Consider the following 16,425-nt stretch of genomic DNA (forward strand, 5'->3'; position numbering starts at 1 on the left):
GCCCTCATAAGCAATATACTTATTGTTCATGCATCTGTTGGTTGGCGAGGAGGCTCTGCTCATCTGGGGTGGGCTCATTCACGTATCTGGTGGTCATCCAGTTGTGTTGACTGGACATTTGGGGTAACTGGCCTTTGTCCATGTGTTCTGTCTTCCAACAGGCTCTCCCAGGCATGTTTTTATGGCGACTGTGGAGGGTGCAGAAATGCAAGCAGAGACATTTTTTTCCCCCAAGCTTATGCCTGCATTATGTCTGCCAAAATTCTGCCTGCCAGAGAAAGTCACATGGCTGGGCTAGGGTCAGAGCAGGAGGGCACTGCAAGGTTACATGGCCAAAAACACAGGGCTTTAATGCAGCCCATGAACACAGCCTGTATGTGTAACAAAGTAACTTCACAGTTCATAGTTAAGCTGATACAAGCAACATCTTTGCAAAGAGCAAACATCTAGCCTTCTCCCTGCTCCAAAAGACAGAACAGCTGCAGAAAAGTCCAGGGAAAACAAAGCCATCTGAGAGGAGGAAGAGCAAGAAGTATTCACTGACAATGCTCAATTTGTAATCCACGTTTATTTCAAACTCAAAAGGACGTATTTACAATATGCCAGGTTTTCATGTCCCCACCCTTCAGTGGCATCTCTGCAGCAATAGAAATATCAAGCTTTCTGCCTCTTTCAAAAGCGAGGGCCTGTGTTTGCAAGGTAAACAAAGGGTAATGAAACAGCAAATGGCAGAGTGTCAAGTTGTTGGAAGGTGTCTTCCCGGGATGCCACGGGGACGCGGTTTCATTCTGGTCTCATTTAACATCTTCATTAATGATCTGGAAGAGGGAGTAAACAGCACATTAATTATAATCACAAGTGTTGCTAAATTGGGATTTGGTGCTTGCACCAAAGAAAGGGACTCTGAAAGGACCAGGCAGGAGGTGGATCCGGCTTGGAAAAGCTGAACGGCACCTAGGAAGAAAATCACAGCACATGGCAGGGGAGGAAACAAGGCACTTGGAAGCAGTGAGGCCAAAAGGCAAGGAAGCTGCCTGAAATCCCTTCTGGAACAACCTGAGGTGTTCACAAATAAACCCAAGAGCGAAGTGTTTATGGCAAGGAGGTAGCATCCAGGATTGAGATGTAAGCAAGCAGGAGCAGGAGATGGGGGGACAGCCATAAACACACCAGGGACCAGGGGCACTTGAAACTTTTTCCCCCCTAGCCTCCTTCTCCCTCCGGGATATTAGCTTCTGAGAACAGGGGTTTGTGTTGATTTGTTTTCTGCTATATCCCCAGCACCTGGAATAATGCTTGGGACACAGAAGTCACTCAATAAGTACTTGTGAAACACACACCTGAATGAATGGATGAGGGAGGGACGCTGGGTGGCTTCTGAACGAGAGAGGCTTTCTCTCCAAGAGGTAGGAGCCAGCCAGAGATTGATTAAAAACTGAAACAAACAAAGCAACGAAGTAAAAATTGGGGAAGGGGAGGAAATGAACAAAGTGAAAATCAGGAAAACTCCTCAGAGAGCAGAGAGCCTGTTGGTGTTATTATACAAATAAACAATAGTGTAAAAGACTTAACGGTAGTGCTTATGGGTGTCTGTCACTGTCTAAGTGGCTTTGTACACATTATCTCATGTAATCATCACAAGAAAACTACCGGGTGTGTTCTATCATTGCCCTTGTTTTAGGTCCGAGGCACAGAAAGATTAAGGAGCTTTCCAAGGTCACATCGAAGGTCCTCTCGGTGGTGAGATTCATTTCATTTATTCATTTTAAGTAGGATTCACACCCAGCAAGGGGCTGCACCCAGGACTTGAACTGATGACCCTGAGATCAAGAGCTGAGCGGAGAGCAGAGGTCAGACGCTTAATTGACTGAGCCACTCGGGGTTGAAACCTGTGTGACCCTATTTCCTGTTCTCCACGACCATTTTACATGGCCTGCCATATTGGTCTAAAGGGAAGGTTGGCAGTGGAAGAGACAGAGAGGGAGAGAAGGCTGAGGCGAGATGAGGAGAAGAAGAAGGCAGGGGGAGGGGGGGAGAAAACGGAAAAGAGAAGTAAACAAACACAGAATAGGGCAAGTGACTTTTCTCCACCCCCCACTCAGGGAACCACTCGCCAGCCAGCATGAGCGGGAGGTTCGACACAACTCGGCCCTTCTCCCTGGAGGCGGCTCATGGTCTCTGCCCTAAATATCACGCTAGTATTTAAAGCTAGATGCTTTTTTGGTACAAAATGCCCCTTAATTCTAACCCGCATACTTTAGCCGGTGTTCAACTGAAGAAACCATCGGTCGTCGTTCTGCATTTTCTTCTTTATTCTTCCATTTCTTTTGTGCCTTTTATGTAAGAAATCTGGAATTTTGTACTTTGTATTTTGCCTGTACGTTATTCATTATTTCCTGCACATTATTGCAGGCCTCTGTCATTTGTATATATCGAGCGTTAAGGACATAAAACCACATAGACTGTACTTGATAGGTGATTTAAGGACTTTCAAGGGTGATTTTTTTACAGGAATTGTTTTCTGTCCCTCTCTTTGGCTTTAAAATAAAGCCCCCACCATTCTGGGCTTCTCCTCCTTTGAAACCACTCTGTGCTGCTTAACATTTTTGCTCGTGGCTCTAATTTTAAAACAATCGTCTTTGTTTTGTCTAGTATTTATTATGTGAATACTTGAAGGTCATGAATTTGACTTCTGTCACCAGCAACTAGAGGCAGCATGGTCTGTGGTGGGGCGTGTTGAAGCTAAGGCAGAAACAAGCTGTGATTGATGAGAGAGTCCTGGAAACATCAAGAAACAGGGTCCAGCCCCCAAGGTACCCAAAAGTGCTCTGGTTACTGAAATTTGTCCTCTACTTACAAAAGTTTCTTCCTGAAATTACTTTTTTTCTTTTTTCTTGCCTGCTCAAATTGAGTTTCCATCTCTTACAACCAAACAATTCCTTCACCATGCAATGACCTTACAATCTGTCCAATTTTAAACAGTCCATGCTTTATTTTCTGGCATTCGAATGCTAACACTGATGGGGGGAAAGGGATCAAGTTATCAGTGTTCTGGGGGATGATGGGAAACCATTGCTCTGAGTCTTTCTCATCCTGGGATCATCTGGAAATCACTGTGAATCAACTCTAAGCTCCATGCCTCAGTTGTGAAAATATGCCCCCAGAGGAGACTTCCTAAGACCGATTTAAGGTGGTATTCAAAAGCTGCTCGTGCAAGGACAGTGGGCATAAGACAGGGTAATCACACCCTATGTACAATGTGCCTCAGCAAACAGAGTTCCTTGGCCCAAAAAGTTTCCTCACTTGAGTTCCCTTCTTGAGGGTCACAGTACCCGTTCTGTTAAAAGCTCTGAGTCCTTGGGGCACCTGGGTGGCTCAGTTGGTTGAGCTTCCGACTTTGGCTCAGGTCATGATCTCACTGTCCGTGAGTTCGAGGCCCGCGTCAGGCTCTGTGCTGACAGCTCAGAGCCTGGAGCCTGCTTCGGATTCTGTGCCTCCCTCTCTCTCTGACCCTCCCCCGTTCATGCTCTGTCTCTCTCTGTCTCAAAAATAAATAAAAATTAAAAAAAAAAAAAGCTCTGAGTCCTATAATAAAGAAGTCCACTAAATTTTATCTAAGCCCAGTATTTCCCAATTTATCAGATTATGAAGTCTTTCTTCTCTTTTTTCCTTCCCCGCCCTTCTCCTCCTCCTTCATGAAATCTTCATTCTCAGTAACACTTAGTACCACCCCCAAGGACTCAGTGTTCTGTAGAATATCCTTCAGAAACTGCTGACCTTGAGCATATCTTATTCAGATACAGAGTCACCTGCCACCTAAAGGAACAACCCAAAATCTAAGGCCTCCGAAACAAAAATATCTTCCCACCAAGCTCCCATTTGCCTGAAATTTCTACCGTTATTTTCTCCTTTAAGGACCTTTTAAAGGATATGCACGTTGTAATGGGGTTAGGCATTATGTCATCTGGAAGGAATAACTCATTAGCTAGCTAAACATTAGCAATAATTAGTTTATCTGAATAGCCACTTACCACCCATAGATTTGAGCGGGGAACGGGTCCCCCAGGACTTCTCTTCATGGGAGGAATGGGGGAAAGGGTCTGGCCGGTGCAGTACTTTAGTGGAGGGTAATATTAATACGGTTCCCAAACTTTACTCCACCGAAGATCATGTCTCTTCACTTACTCTCTCCTATCTCGTTTTAAAAGATGCTGTCCTTCAAATAAACTGAACTTACTCAATAGTAACATTTGTTTAACTTTGTATTATATTTTCTTCACCTGCTTTTCACATTTTTTCTTCTGAGAATGCTTCTTCCCAATGTCAATGTTGAGGTTCTAAAAAGGGTATTCATGGGGCACCTGGGTGGCTCAGTCGGTTAAGCATCCAGCTTTGGCTCAGGTCATGATCTTCTGGTCTATGAGTTCGAGCCCCGCTTTGGGCTCTGTGCTGACGGCTCGGAGCCTGGAGCCTGCTTCAGATTCTGTGTCTCTCTCTCTGCACCTCCCCCGCTCACACACACACTCTCTCTCTCTCGAAATAAATAAACATTAAAAAAATAAATAAAAATAAAACATAAATAAATAGGGTATTCATGATCTAAACTCTTACCTTTCTGGACTTCTGGACTAGTCTAAGGGTGAACCCCCAGACCAAGCTGAGTCCGTCAGAGAACTTCCCTGGGATTTATTATTATTATCATTATTATTAATTATTATTTAAATATAGTTGACATAAAATAGCCTATTAGTTTTAGTTACACATCATAGTGATTTGATATTTTCATCCATTACAAAATCATCCCCACGACAAGTCTAGTTACTACCTGCTACTATACAAAGCTATTACAGTATTGTTGACCATATTCCCAATGCTGCACATGACATCCCATGACTTACTTATTTTGTAACTGGAAGTTTGTACTGCTTAATCCCCCTCGCCTATTTTGCCCATCCCCCCACCCGGTCCCCACTCTGGTAGCCAACAGCTTGTTTCCTGTACCTGTGAGTCTGTTCACGTTTTGTTTGGTTTGTTCATTTGTTTTGTTTTTTAGATTCCACGTAAAGGTGAAATCATAAGGTTTCTCTTTTTTTTTTTTTCATTGATTTTTGACGTTTGGATCAGAATGAGCAAGTCTCAGTCCCCCTGGGATCTTGGAGCAGGTTTCTCAACTGTTATGGACATTTGGGGTCAGATAACTTTTTGTTTTGGGGGCTGTTCCGTGCATCGTAGTATCTTTAGCAGCATCTGCGACCTCCACCCACTGGATGCCACCCTCCCCCCAGACATCTCCAAGTGCCCCCTGCGGGGTAAAATCCCTCTCCATCCCTGGCAGAGAACCACTGGTCTCGAGAATGAAGCCCACACTCAGAGGACAACACAGGTAATAGAGCTAGAGAATGAGAGAATGTCCTGGTGACATTTGAGGCCCCCGTTCCAGCTGTCCCCAAGGCTCAGCATACCCGAGTTCTTCCTGTGGATTGATTTCATGAGCCAATAATTCCATTTTTCTCCCCCTAAGCCGGCTCAAGTCGGATTTCCCTAGTTGCACACAAGAGTATTGCGTTCATCTATAATTTCCATTTGGATTTTTGACAAACTGAAAATAGCTCACTTCCCGGCTCTCCTCCTTCTGTCTCCCCACCCCCACCGAGCCGGCCCACGATTACATGTAAAGACCCCTGTGAATCAGAGTTCCCTACGCCTGTACCAGACGGGCAGGTCTGAGGCACGAAGGAGGACGGAGGTAGGAAAAGTGAGCCAGATCTAATGTGCACCCAACAGAAACAGTTCCTCTCCTTTCTCCAGCAAGCAGCAGAGGTGGGCTTGCCTAGAGATTTTTTTTTTTCCTTGGAAAGGGGGCTAGGGGTTGTGGAGAGGGGGGAAGGAAGTTTCCCTTCAATGGTGGAAATAAGCTAAGGAAAAGCTAGAAAGCACAGAGAGCGAATACCTCGATGGCAGAGGAGGCCTTTCTCCGGGACTGCTACAGGCTGCAGGGAGTTCCCAGGGTACCGAAACCGGTGCCCATGCCTCCCGCAGCGAGGAGAGGCTGTGGCCTGACCTGCCAGACATTGCCTTCTTGAGCCACAAGGTCCTGAGCCTCTTGTGTAAAACCCCCAGCTCTGCTCTAGGACTGAGCTCCCTGGCCCACCCACCCCCAAGGGCATAGGCCCGCTGACAGCTGAAGTCTCTTAGGCTCACTTTCAGCACATCTTCCGAGCTTAGAACAGGGTGCTTGGAGCGGGGCAGGGCACGCCAGGACAGCCAGAGGTTGTTAAAATATTGGAATGCTTCCACACGGGTGGATAATGCTATTCTGAGCCAACTGGGCATGCCTTGGCCCCCGTGGAACCCAACCCCCGGGAACGAAAGAGTTAATGGGGCACAACAGGTGGCTCCGGGGACCCTGCTTCCGAGCAAGGCTGTTTGCACCTCGGTGGGTGCTGATGCCTTGCTGGTTGTAACTTATTTTGAATAGCCAATCTGAAAGGGAAAACGGAATTCTGGAGGAAAGGGGCAGGGAGGTGGCAAAGACCTCACGTTATCTTCCACTTCTGCTTCGGAATGGTCCCGCGATGTCACCTGTTCGTGGCGTTCAACGCCATTATGCGCCTACACTTGGACATGAAGGAGACTTGGCTCCTGCTGCAGGCGCTCCCCGGTGTGGCGGGCGCCGTGGAGAGCACAGGTGACGAAGAAGATGCTGCCCGGGGACTCCGCTGATGGACGGATGCCTGCATTCCCTCTAGAGGTCCCGCTGGGTTTCTGTGGTTTGCCCAGGGGTTGGGACCCACTGGCAGTGTGCACTTGCACTCTCTTTTGGTGCTCCCTAATGGGCTCACCTGGGCAAGTCCACCTCATAGGAATTCAGCTTCCCTCCCACCACAGAGGAAGCACACTCATCATCCTGGCCATGTCTGGGCTTTGCTGCGGCCCGCTGAGCCACGGGGGCCACCTGTGGCCCACGGGACGGGTGCTACGAAATGGAGCTGAAATTAGACTGGAGGGGGATTCATTGTGGTAATTTCCTTGGATTACTTTTACCCTTTCTAATTTAGGCATGGGGAAGCAGAGACACTCCAGCATCTCTCCTTAATTCAATTTGTGCTCAGGTCAAGGAGAAACAAAGCAACCATTTTCAAACTACTTGTCTTCCGAAGGCAAAGAGAGGGTTCTGGATAATGGGGAGCAGTGTTCCCTCTGGTCAAAATATAAGAAAGAGCCAAATAACCCCCCCTTCAATAAATACTCTGTCTCCTTCCTGAATCTGTGTGTCCCCCCCCCCCCATCCCGCTGCCGATCTGCCCCCGCTATGCTCCTGCAACAGTCAACTATTAACTAATAAGGCTTAACAACTCCCAGTAGGTATTTGCATTTTAATAGAGAATTATTGAAGACCAAAACGCTTTCAGGGTCTGAAAGAACAAAGCACAGAATCAGAGGCTATGAGGTGGATGTTTGGGGGAGCAGAAAATTGTCCAGGTTATTCTCAATTTTCATCGTGTTTACTTTGTCCTCTTCACAAGGGACACCTATCGTCTAACCCTCCCGTGGCGTTCTCCCCTCCCACCCCACTCCCGCCCTGTCCTGTGCACACGTTGGCGGTCAGTGGCTAGTTTGGGGGCTGTCTGCTAAAATGGAGGACGTAAGGAGAGATGACAAAAAGGAAAGAAGGTAGAATATGGGGATAGATCATGATTTTATTTTTTAAAGTTTATTTATTTTTGACAGAGATAGATAGAGTGTGAGCACGAGCTGGGGAGGGGCAGAGAGAGACGGAGACACAGAACCCGAAGCGGGCTCCAGGCTCCGAGCTGTCAGCCCAGAACCCGACGCGGGGCTCGAACCCACGAACCGTAAGATCGCGATCATGACCTGGGCCGAAGTCGGACGCCCAACCGACTGAGCCACCCAGGTGCCCCTAGATCATGGTTTTATACGGAAGACCAGCCAGTAAGAAGCTCATGGCCAACGGCCATCGAGAATAGGGATTTTAATGTTTAATTTTAAGTTGGGGTGTGTATGCATGTGTGTGCCTGTGCTGTATTGAGTTAAAAGCAACCCCCATACAATCAAAATATCGCCAGAAGCTTCCTACGCCTTGTGTCAAGAAGGACTTCGAGGGGAGTGCGTGTATTTGAGTAAACATCACTAGCTGTGGTAGCAGGGAAGCCTGAAACAGATCAACCTTAATCGATACATGCTTATCTCTCACTCTGGTCACAATCCAATGAGGATTGGGAAGCCACTTCGTGGCTATGCATTTGGAACACAATGGCCTCCCAGGTCAAAGACCGATGCGATGTTAAGAACGAAATCAATCAGGCGACATGGAAAAGGAAGAGCATGCCCCCCTCTACCAAAGGATGTAGAATGGAGGTGGGGAATTATATGAAAGCAAGAAACTGAAACCAGAGGTGGCCAGGAGGAAATTAAAGCCACAGAGAAAAGTGTAAAAGATTTTGGGAAGGATGTTGATCTGGGACAAAAGTGAGATGGGAAAATTTGAGTGAACCTTCTTGAAATCTTAAAGGGCATCATGACCGCGGGCTGGGAGAACTGGGGGCTTCTAGATAGCTGACATTTAGTCACCGTGAGATAGAGAGTGTTTACCTGTCCTCCCACTGTGCTCCTTCCAATATGTCCCTGTTTCAAATATTCCGGTCGTCTGTAGTGTGGATGTGGAAAGAATGAATGCCTTTTCCAGGGAAAATGGGAGCCCAGCTCCCATCATTTCCACTCCTGGGTACAAGACCGCAAAAGAGTACAGGCTAAAAAAACCACTGGGCATGACGTGACTGTGGCAGAGTGGTGACAGCGGGGTTGTGTTCAATCATGGGACACAGGACGTGCATGATGGGGAACTCCGCGTTCAGACCAGGTCCCAGATGAAGAGACTCTTTCCACCAAAGGGGGTTAAAACACCGCTCACATAGTTACAGATGGCATTTGGGAAATTATAACTGGACCAGAGAGACAGAGAGTGAGAGGTGCATGATTAACACGCCCAAAGACGCAGCCACAGTAGAAACTCTAAGGTGAACACTAGACAAGACTTCTGAGACAGCTCTGCCCCACCACAGAAGCCACAGCTGGTGGAGGTCAGCCTCCAGGGATAGCAGCCAACAGGGGGCGAACTTTGTGTAGGGAGACAGAGTCACGGACCCGAGAAATTAGACCAAAAATGTACCTTCCAAGATATGCGGGAAGCCACGCCTCCCTAAAGATAACATGTTAAGGGGATTTTGAACATTGTGTATGCAAAGCCAGGGACTATCTGCAAATCACAATAAAGAGAGGGGAGTGGGTGTCCTAAGATCCATTTCTCCACCTTTCCTCTCCTCTGCTCTGTATCCTGCAAAGTATGTGTGTTAAGAGGGTGAGAGATAGGGGCCCCCGGGGGGGTTCGGTGGGTTAAAGTGTCTGACTCTTGATCTGGGCTCAGGTCATGATCTGCCCCTCCCCTGCTCTCTGTCTTTCTCTCCCTCTGTCTCAAAAATAAATAAACTTAAAAAAAAAAAAAAAGAACTCTTAAAAAAAAGAAAAAAAAGAGGGTGAGAGATGGGTTCACCCTGACCAGCTGCTTTCCCCAGGTTGCCCCGTTAGGGGGCTCGCATTGGATGCAGCCACTAGGAGGCAGTAGTGAGAGACCGGAACCCAAGGAAGGGAGAAGCAGGGTCTTCCCTCTGCCTCTGAACCGCCCCTCCTCCTCCAGCAGCAGCAGCACCGCCTGGCGCAGACAGACAGACTTGCGGTGGTCCTTGCACCTGCCAGGTGAGCCCCGCCCAGCCCCTGGGCTCCAGCAGCACTGCCGTCTCCCTCTGTCCTTCCAAAGGGGTGGCAGTAGCTTTCTGCCTTTGCAAGTCTCTGGGCCACTTCCCTCTCCCCTTTGTCTTCTCAACTTTTCCGTCACCCGACCAAACGATGCCAGCATTAAGTTCCCTGTTTAAAACAAAGTTTGTTTATTTATTTTGAGAGAGCGAGCGAGCAGGGGAGGGGCAGAGAGAGAGAGAGAGAGAGAGAGAATCCCTAGCAGCTCTGCACTGTCAGCGAGGAGCCTGACACAAGGCTTGAACTCCCTAACCATGAGATCATGACCTGAGCTGAAATCAAGAGCCAGATGCTTAACCGACTGAGCCAGCCGGGTGCCCCTCCCTGTTGTAAATACTCAGAAGGTTCCCACCGTCCTGGCTGGGGCCTGACGGTCAAAGCCCGGAAATTGAGAAATACTACCACGTAGAAGAGTGGAGGGAAGAGAGGTGGACAGACACACGGAGTAGCGAGGTGCCGACAGAGAACCTCCACTCCTTTGGTTGAGGATCCCCATCCTAGCCTAGAGAGGGTACTAGAAGGTTATACTAGAAGTGATTATGCGTAAGTACATGTTTAGAAAAACGTTCAAGCAGCTTCCATTGCAGAATGGGGGTTCAGTTATTGTCCACTCCTTTTGTCATCCTAATGCATGCCAGCTCAATGAGGTCAGAGGTTTTTTGCGTAACTTTTTATTTGGAGATAATTTCAAACACGGAAAAGTGGCCAACGTAAAGATAGTACAAAGAACAGCCTTTTCCCAGATTCACCCTTATAACATACTCCTTCCCTCTTATATAACCATGTTATCACTTCTAGTTACTTCCGTGTATATTTTCCAAGAACTGGGATATTCTCCTAAATAACCACAGTACAGGTATCAACTTTAGTACATTTAACTCTGCTAAAACACTTTAATCTACTTGCTATATTCCAATTGACAATTGACCCAATAATGTCAATCGGCCCAAAATGTCAATTGACCCAATTCTGTACTTTATAGCATTTCTCCCTCCCAGCCTTCCTTTGTATTTTATGACATCGGCACTTTTGAAGACTAGGGGGCTTCTCTGTCTCCGTCTCTCTCTCAATAGAAGTTTCCTCATTTGGAGTTCATCTGCTGTGTCCTCATAGTTAGCTTCAGGATCTACATTCCCTGCCAGAATCTGCCATAGGTGATGTGTATCCTTCTCAATAAAGGACATCTGGAGCTATACAGCATGCACCTGCCCCCCCTGGGTGATGTCAGTTTTAATCATCTGGTCAAGGTGATGTCTGACTTCGGCACTATAATAATCACTGATGACCAATCTCTAGAGAGACACTTAAGCCCATACAAATCTCCTGTTGCTTATGAAAATTACCTCCTAGGTTTAGAACCATTGGCGATCCTTGCCTGAGCCTACCTTCGTTGTGGTGCTGGTAAGAGGGGATCTCTAACGTTAGCGCTCCATGCACACTTACCAGGGGGACTTGGCCTTTTACTGGAAGCAAGAGCCCTCCCTTCTCCCTTATCTGCCCATTGTTAAAACGGATTCATCTATTTCTATTTTTTAATGATTTATAATTCACTGTTGTCTCTAATTATTTGGCACTTAAATGTCCCAGATTTTGCTGGTGGGAACCCTTTTGAGCGGGCTCTGTGTCCTTGAGGCATGCATTCAACCTTTTGGGGGTGCTTCCTTACTCTCTGCACATTAGCAGCTGTTCAAGGTTCATCTTGTAGTTACCCAGGTCAGGGATTTGTCTGTTTAGTTCATTGCTGTGTCTTCAGTACCTAGAATCATGCCTGTACATAATAGGTGCTCAATAAATCTGTTTTGATTATATGAAAGACGTTCCTCTTCAGGTACTGAGACGGATATCTCTGCTGAGCAAAACCTAAATGTTAAAGTTAAGATTTTGGTGGCCAGAAGCTTGTGAATCCTGTAACCTACTAGTTCTATCTAGGGATCAATCTGAAAAGGAACGATCTGAGATTAATATATAATCTGTGATTGAACAAAGATGCCGATGCAGCCATGTTTGCACAAAGAAAACTTAGACTCAGTGTCCAGAAGTGGGGGAAATGCCTAAGTAAAACTATGTGATATTCACATAATATAAAACAGTCATGAGAAGTCCTATTTCTAAAGGTTTGTCAGTAGTGGAAAATGCTTTTGCTCTGATAGTAAGGGAAAAATGAGAAGACAGAATTGAATATGTAACGTCTATGAAATATACTAAAATATGCCTACCAGAAAAAACCAAAAGAAAATACAGAAGAAAACTTAGTGGAAATGGCCTGTGTGGGAGGAGTATGTGTTTTTTCTCTCTTTTTACTTAACTTTTGCACACCCAATTTTTCTACAGTCCACCTGAATTTCTTTTTTAACTAGTAAAGTTAATGTTTTAAAAAGGAAAGAGAGGGGCGCCTGGGTGGCTCAGTCGGTTGAGCGTCTGACTTCGGCTCAGGTCATGATCTCACAGCTTGTGAGTTCAAGCCCCGCATCGGGCTCTGTGCTGGCAGCTCGGAGCCTGGAGCCTGCTTCGGATTCTGTGTCTCCCTCTCTCTGCCCCAACCCACTCGCATTCTGTCTCTGTCTCTCTCAAAAATAAATAAACATTAAAAAAAATAAAAAATAAATAAAATAAAAAGGAAAGAGAAAATATAAACATGCATAATGAGTAACTAGGTAAGGGGTACCCGTCGTGTTTGCTAACACGTGTGCCGCTGTTACAGAATCAATCCTATGTTCTGGGGAGCACTTGTATACGCACAGAATAGACCAGCTTAGAGCAGCTTCAAGACCTTATTCAAGCAAGACCCTGTGCTTACACCTCTGCACCAGCCTCCCTCCATCTGTCAATATTGTACCCATCAAGGCGACTTGGTTTGATTTCTGACACAAGCAGAAACAAGGGCTAGGGTGTAGGTGGCTTCTTTGAAAGAGGAAGGCAAAAAGGTGTGTGTTAGTGAGCAGGTTACAATTTTCTGTGTGAGCTCAGGTACTTCTAAATGGCTCAGTCCCCTCATCTGTAAAAGGGGGATAATAGTCCCTGGGTAGTTTGCAAAGCTGGCTACAATTCTTCACCCCTCTGGTAGCCACACTCTTTACATGTAACTGTGCCGTGCCTCTCATCAAGAGGTGGAACCTATTGCCCACTCCCTGAATCTGGGCAATGTACCCTTGTAGATTTGCTTTGGCCAAGTGCAAATGTAGCAGAATCGACCATCTGCCAGCTTCAAGTCTCGGCCTCCAGAGGTTTCTATGCTCCTTGGACTCCCAACACTGTCATGAGAATGCTGGAGGAGCAGAGACTGAGTAAAACAGAGGCAAAACATTTCATCTGAGACCCTCCCAAACGGGCCGGTCCCTGGCTGCCCAGAGGCAGGAGAGAACCCAGCCGAGGTGTCTCAGCCAACAGCCGGCTGCCCCAGAAGCGGAAGCTCCCAGCTGATACACAGACTTGTGAGCAAAAAGAAACGTTGTTGCGTGCCGCTGAGGTTTTATGGTCGTTACACAGCATTATTATGGCCATAGCTGACTGATACAGTGCCGATTTTACTAAGGATTAAAGAAGCATATAAACCTGTGCAGGATTTAGCATAGTGCCGGGACCATGATACCCTTTCCTTAAATGTTTATTATTGTTATAATAATATTGCACTATCACAGTGTGCCATATTTTCAGATCGTGTGTGTGTGTGTGTGTGTGTGTGTGTGTGTGTGTGTCAGTTTCTCCTGCTAAACTAGGGGCTCCTGGATGATAGAAAACCAGAACCAATTCATCCTTGAGGACATATTTTCCTACACTCAGGAGCCCATAATTCAGAAGAGAGACAGATGTATACATAAAGTCTGTTGTGGGAACCGGAGATAGCAAGCATCCAAAAGTGCTGAACACAGAGCTTAGCACAAAGAAGATGCCCAATAATGATAAAATAAATAATAAAAAGCAAGCTTCCCCCACGTCAGAGCATTTCTGTGGAACGTGTGATTGATAAGGACCAGGCTGGCCATCACCCTCCCCCTCTCAGAAGCTCAGCCAAGGGAATGATGGGCTTATTTGGTGGTTTTATACCCGTAGCTGCTGCTCAAACTTTCAAGCTCTCTCTTCCTCCAGAGACCAGCATCACATGATGAAAAAACTAATTAGAGCAAGCACGGTGCTCAGAATACGCGGCCTATTAAAGAAATTTGAGTCGAATGCAGCAGGACTTATATTATAAATATATCCTTAACAAGTATTTATTTTGGGGTTTTTTTTTCTCCCCAACCTCCCTAGGGGAGTTTATTGTTCGAGAAAGGGCCAGGTAAAAATCAGAATATTTTTACAATAGGCTGCCTGCTCCCCATAGAGATGCTCCCCGGGGCCAGGAGGCTGAGCGGAACAAGCTCCTAGCAGGAAACATGCAGGCAGCACGTGCTGAGCCTAGACAGCAGGTTAACAGAGAATCAGACAAATTCATCTTCATTTCATGTCTTCGACAGCCTCTCAACTTAGGTCAAGTCCAAGGTAAACCAGGTAATTTTATTAGAGGCAGGGAAGGGTGGTAGAGAGCATGAAGATTGGCTTGGATTATGTTCCCCGCTCCATGACCCGCCAGTCAAGAGACCTTGCCCTAGTTATTTAATTTCTCTGAGTCTCAATTCTCTCATCTGAAAAATAGGGATCATGAGAAGTCACCTTGCTGGGCCAGGATGAAGACCAAAGAGAGCCAAGTGCCTGGCTCATAATGGCAGGCAGATAGGGACAGGATAGCCCAGTGGCTAAGCAACTGGGCTCTCGAGCCAGATGGCCCGTGTTTGTAAGCGGCTTGTCCAGTTCCTACCTGTCCTTAACCTCTCTGGGCCTCGGATTCTGCAAAATCTGTAAAGGAGGGAAAGTTATTTCTGGCCCTTAAGGTTGTAATGATTAAGGGAATTCGTCTATGTGAACTCCCGAGGACAGCTTCTGCTACACGCAAGTGCTCAGTAAGTGTTAGCTATTATTGTTCTTCAAATAGGATTATTAATAAAAATCTCTGATGACCAGAGACCTCCTAATCATTTCACTTTGGTCCAGATATCAGCTGCAATGCATTAGCTCATACGCACAAATGGCGAGAGTGGATTTAAGCACATCATAATTCAGTGAGTCATGATTCCAGTTTATAAGCAGAGAAGCACAATTCAATTTTATAGGCAGCTGGGCTGCTAATTAAGAAGAAGCCCTTAATTACAGCACCTGACATAGGAGACTTGTCTCATGCTCACTCGCCTTATTCGTCCTCATTTCTCCTTCCTCCATCTATTTCTCTGCTTATTATTTATTTTCCTGTCTCCATCGAGGGTATGTCAGTGGTCTGGAGACCTAAATACTGAAACTTCTCCCTGACTTTGGAACCCACTCGTCTCTGCTTGAAGTGGACACAGTACTCAACTCTCTAGGCACGGATTAAGGCAACAGATATAGGGGAACCATAGGAGTCGTGGGAAGCCAAGGAAATGGTCCATGGGTTTACCCAAGGGACATAAAGACCTATGTTCATATAAAAGTCTATATGAAGATATGTATAGTGGCTTGATTCATAATCACCCAAACCTGGAAACGACCCACATGTGTTTCAACTTGGTGAATGGATAAACACGCTGTGGTATGTGCACACAGTGGAATACTGTTCAGCAATAACGAAGAACAAACCACCGGTGCAAATGCACCATGGTGCATCTCAAATGCATTAACTGGGTAAAAGAAGCCAGAGTTAAAAGGCGACATACTGTATGATTCCATTAACATAACTTTCTGGAAAAGGTAAAACTGTGGGAACTGAAAACAGATCAGCGATTGCCTGAGCTTGAGATGGGAGAAGGGGGCCAGCTACCAGGGGCCTTAGGGAATTTGGGGGAGGAATGGAAATGTTCTAACCCGTACACATGTGTCAAAAGTCATAGAACTGGACACTAAAATGGGTCAATTTTACCCCTTGTAAATTATGCTTCATTAACCTGACTTTAAAATGAAATTGACCATAGGATCCATGGAGCAGCAAAAAAAAGGACCTTGGCATTTCCAAAAGTCTGACTGCTAACCTCTATTTTTTCCTTTTATTTTGATTTTATACGCTTCTTGACATCCTTGTTAGCTATTAAAATGCGCATTAAACTTTTTTTAATGTTTACTCATTTTTGAGAGAAAGAAAGAAACAGAGCACGAGCAGGGGAGGGGCAGAGAGAGAGGGAGACACAGAATCCAAAGCAGCGTCCAGGCTCCGAGCTGTCAGCACAGAGCCCGACGCGGGGCTCGAACCCACGAACCGGGAGATCGTGACCTGAGCCCAAGTTGGATGCTTAACCGACTGAAGCATCGGTTCAGGCGCCCCTAAAATATGCATTTTTAAAAGTAGGGGGTGATTAATCTCATCAATATAGTAACACTAGCATAAGAAAATATTTCTTTTCCCAAGTAAAGCTAGTCTTTTAGGAAGAATCCGATAGGAATTCCATTGGGCGAAAGCCGTTGTAAACATCAGATGATGCATAGAATAGGATGCGTGTGTTTCAGAGTCTGGGGTAGAGGGGAGAAGGGCTATTAACATATTCTGCCCAACTGACTCCTATCAGATCTCAGTGCACAATGACCTCAACACAT

General features: G+C 46.2%; 1 long non-coding RNA gene across 1 annotated transcript in view; it reads right to left on the reverse strand.

The window, feature by feature from the left end:
* Positions 1 to 522: 522 nt before the first annotated feature.
* The window catches only part of LOC106975122 (uncharacterized), a 54,869-nt gene continuing 38,966 nt past the window's right edge, over positions 523 to 16,425 (reverse strand). The window contains exons 4-5 of the long non-coding RNA XR_008296385.1: positions 1,341 to 1,435; positions 523 to 818 (exon numbers count right to left, since the gene is read on the reverse strand). This is a non-coding gene — a long non-coding RNA (uncharacterized LOC106975122). The remainder of the gene's footprint in view (positions 819 to 1,340; positions 1,436 to 16,425) is intronic.

The sequence above is a fragment of the Acinonyx jubatus genome, chromosome B1 (genome assembly GCF_027475565.1).
Source record: "Acinonyx jubatus isolate Ajub_Pintada_27869175 chromosome B1, VMU_Ajub_asm_v1.0, whole genome shotgun sequence".
Lineage (NCBI taxonomy): Eukaryota > Metazoa > Chordata > Mammalia > Carnivora > Felidae > Acinonyx > Acinonyx jubatus.